We start from the raw sequence: 4,677 nt of genomic DNA on the forward strand, positions 1-4,677 counted from the left end.
TTCATTTCTCTTGGGCAGGGATGCTGACAGGGATGGGAGAGAAGGAAGAAGCTCTTCTTTCCAACACCCAGAAAAGGCAAAAGCTTCTATTTTATGTGTCAATATAAAACACTTTCAGTTGTTGAAGGGAATAGTTTGCCCTGCAATATATTTTATTTTAATTCCCTTTCTTATCACTTGCTTAACTCAGATGTTGATCATACAGTGCTAGGCATTTAGCTCCATAATGCTGTTCAATGGAACAATTGTAAAATAGTGACAACTTTTTGAATTGTTTGACAGGAAGTGGTGGTGGTCATGGTAGTATATTTTACCTAAAGACACACCTTAAAGATATGTTGAGCAGTTAAAAAAGAAACTGTTAGTGAAGACTCTTATATCTCCCAAGAGTGAAATATCAGACCCCTTTGAGCATTTTCATCAAGGAATCAGTTAATTCATTGAAAAGAGATAACCAGCTAAAGCATTTGATTGAAATGACTTAGTGTTCAGTTGAATCGGGTAGCTGCTTACAAGCATTGACATCAGTTCTGTTGGGGTTGTTAATCCAGCTGCCCTGCAGAGACAGAGAGCCACTCTTTCTTTGTCAAACCACAGCATAATAAAGTTTCGTCTCCATTTTCCAGTTTCATGTGAAAGTGTTCAAAAGAATGTATAATCTAAAATTTTTCTTAATTGTAAGTATGATACATTGTCTCTTGTACTAAGCATGTTGAGTGTTTTCTTTTGGGCTGTAAGATAATTTCAGGCTTTTATGTATCCTCTGGCTTTTCCTGAAGGTCCAATCAGGCCAAATGAGAAACAGATCTTTATATTAGATTTGTTTAATAAACATGCTGTTCAAAGAATGGCTGTTATGTAGGAAGTATCACTCTTTGAAAGGCTGATTTAGGGAGTCTCTAGATTATGCTGAAATCCAGTCTAGGTTGGTGGTGATGGGCCAATGACATCTGCAGATTATTTTCCCATCCACAGGAAATGCGGTGGTCCCTTCTCAGCATCTCAGGGCCTTCCAGCTGGTACCAAGTGTCACCATTGTTGGCAAATGCAGCAGGAGGCCAGGGACTGCTGTGCTCCCATCTCTGTGTGCGCCTGGGTGAGGAAACACTGGCACACCATTGTGAGGAGGTTTATTATCCTGCCCGTGTGGCCCCCAAATGAACAGTACCAGGGCACCTCAGCTTTGGTGTGAACTGCCTGTCCTGTTCACAAGTTCCAGTCCACACATCACTTAAATCAATGCATTTTGTCTTTCGCTTGTTTGATGGACTTCATTTTAAATAATGTATTATTCCCCAGATCCCACCGAAAAAGTATTATATTGGCCACAGTTTTGGCAGAGACTATGATTACTAAGGCTATTATGCTAAAACAGTCCTGTTACAGAAAGCACCTGAATAGGCTGTTTACTGGGAATAATAGACTCCGGTTTGCAGATAACTTGCATAAATTTACATGTTGTTCACTTATAGTCAACAATCACAGATGCCTCCTCACACTGCAATGCTCTTTCTTCTCCAGACACCTTGAACACTCTGCTTTTTTAAACTTAACCCTCCTTTGACTCTCTGTCTTCTTCACTTAAAGAATCATTTGTAGGAAGGGCTCTGATTAAAACACTGACATTTCACAGATGACACAAAGATGACAGACTATTGAAACCCCACAATTTTATTAAATAAAATTTAAAATTTTTAACTTTTGTAGTATATAGTAAGTATATGTATTTATCGGGTACATGAGGTATTTTGATACAGGCACACAATGTGTAATGATTACATCAGGGTAAATGGGGTATCCTTCACCTCAAGCATTTATCCTTTCTTTGTGTTACAAACAGTCCAATTCTACCCTTTTAGTTATTGTAAAATGTATAATAAATTATTGTTGACTATAGTCACTCTGTTCTGCTGTAAATACTAGATCATATTCATTCTATCTACTTTTTTGTACACATTAACCATCCCCACTTCCCATCCCCCCCTTATCCTTATCAGCTCTGGTAATCATCATTCTCCTTTCTATATTTAGGTGTTCAATTGCTCTAATTTTTAGCTCCCACAAATAAGTGAGAACATATGAAATTTGTCTTTCTGTGCCTGGTTTATTTCACTTAACATAATGATCTCCAGTTTCATCCATGTTGCAAATGACAGGATCTCATTCTTTTTTATGGCTGAATAGTACTCCATTGTGTATGTACCATATTTCCTTTACCAGTTCATCTGTTGATGGACACTTAGGTTGCTCCCAAATCTTGGCTGTGGTGGATAGTGCTGCAGTAAACATGAGAGTGCAGATATCTGTCTGATGTACCAATTTCCTTTCTTTTGAGTATATACATAGCAGTGGAATTGCTGGATCATATAGTAGCTCTACTTTTAGTTTTTCAAGGACCCTCTAAACTGTTTTTCATAGTGGTTGTACTATTTTACATTCCCACCAATGGTGTACAAGGGTTCCCTTTTCTCCACATCTTTGCCAGCATTTGTTATTTGCTGTCTTTTGGATAAAGGCCATTTTAAATGGGGTGAGATGATATCTCATTGTAGTTTTGATTTGCATTTCTCTCACGATCAGTGATGTTGAGCACCTTTTCATATACCTGTTTGCCATTGTATGTCTTCTTTTGAGAAATGTCTATTAAGATCTTTTGCCCATTTTCTCATTGGATTATTATATTTTGTTCCTTTAGAGTTGTTTGAGTTCCTTATAGATTCTGGTTATTAATCCTTTGTCAGATGGATAGTTTGCAAATATTTTCTCCCATTCTGTGGGCTGTCTCTTTGTTGATTGTTTCCTTTGTGATGCAGAAACTTTTTAGCTTGATGCGATCCCATTTGTCCATTTTTGCTTTGGTTGCCTGTGCTTGTGGAGTATTACTAAAGAAATCTTTGCCCAGACCAATGTCCTGAAGAGTTTTCTCCATGTTTTCTTTTGCTAGTTTATAGTTTGATGTCTTAGATTTAAGTCTTTAATCTATTGGGCTTTGATTTTTGTATATGGCAAGAGATAGGGGTCTAGTTTCATTCTTCTGCGTATGGATATCCAGTTTTCCCAACATCGTTTATTAAAGAGACTGTCCTTTCTCCAATGTATGTTCTTGGCAACTTTGTTGAAAATGAGTTCACTGTAAATGTGTGGATTTGGTTCTAGGTTCTCTATTCTGTTCCATGTCTGTTTTTATGCCAGTACTATGGTGTCTTGATTACTATACCTCTGTAGTACAATTTGAAGTCAAGTAATGTGATTCCTCCAATTTTGTTCTTTTTGCTCGTAATAGCTTTGGTTATTCTGGGTCTTTTGTGATTTCATATAAATTTTACGATTTTTTTTTCTATTTCTGTGAACAATGTCATTAGTATTTTAATAGGGATTGCACTGAATCTGTAGATTGCTTTGATTAGTATGAACATTTTAACAATATTGATTCTTCCAATCCATGAACACGGAATATGTTTCCATTTCTTGGTGTCCTCTTCACTTTCTGTCATCAGTGTTTTATAGTTTTAATTGCAGAGATCTTTCACTTCTTTGTTAATTCCTGGTATTTGATTTTATTTGTAGCATTGAAAATGGGATTACTTTCTTGATTTGTTTTTCAGATTGTTCATTGTTGGCATATAGAAATGCTACTGATTTTTGTATGTTGACTTTGTATCCTGCAACTTTACTGATTCAGGTCTAATGGTTTTTTGGTGGAGTATTTAGTTTTTTTCAAATATAAGATCATATCCTCTGCAAACAAAGATAATTTAACTTCTACCTTCAAATTTTGATGCCTGTTACTTCTTTCTCTTGTCTGATTGCCCTAGCTAGGACTTCCAGTACTATGTTGAATAACAATGATGAGAGTGGGTATTTTTGTCTTGTTCCAGATCTTAGAGGAAGGGTTTTCAACTTTTCCCCATGCAGTGTGATACTACCTGTGGGTCTTTAATATATGGCTTTTATTATGTTGAAGTATATTACTTCTATACCCAGTTTTTTGAGGAATCTTACATGAAGGGATGTTGAATTTTATCAAATGATTTTTCAGCATCAACTGAAATGGGAAATTATCATATGGTTTTTGTCCTTCAATTTCTTTCTTAATTTCTTAAATGACCCAGTGGTAATAAAGATCATATGTTTAATTTCCATGTGTTTGTATAGCTTCCAGAATTTCTCTTGTTATTGATTTCTGGTTTTATTCCATTGTAATCAAAGAAAATGCCTGATATTATATCAGGGTTTTTCTGAATGTTTTAAGACTTGTTTTGTGACCCAACATATGGTCTATGCTTGAGAATGATCTAGGTGCTGAGGAGAAAAATGTGTATTCTGCAGCCTTTGGATAAAATATTCTGTAAATATCTATTAGGTCTGTTTGGTCTATAGCACACATAAAGTCCAACGTTTGTTGATCTTCTGTCTGGATGATCAGTCCAATGCTGCAAGTGGGGTGTTAAAGTCTCCAGTTAGTATTGTATCAAAGATTATCTCTCTGCTTAGCTCTAATAATAGTTGCTTTATATATCTAGGTGCTTCAATGCTGAGTGTATGTATATATACCTACAATTTTATATACTCTTACTAAATTGATACCTTCATCATTATATAATAACCTTCTTTGTCTCTTTTTTCAGTTTTTGTCTTGAAATGTATTTCATATGCTATAAGCATAACTACTCCTGC

This window comes from Macaca thibetana, chromosome 11 (genome assembly GCF_024542745.1).
Source record: "Macaca thibetana thibetana isolate TM-01 chromosome 11, ASM2454274v1, whole genome shotgun sequence".
NCBI classification, from domain to species: Eukaryota; Metazoa; Chordata; class Mammalia; order Primates; family Cercopithecidae; genus Macaca; species Macaca thibetana.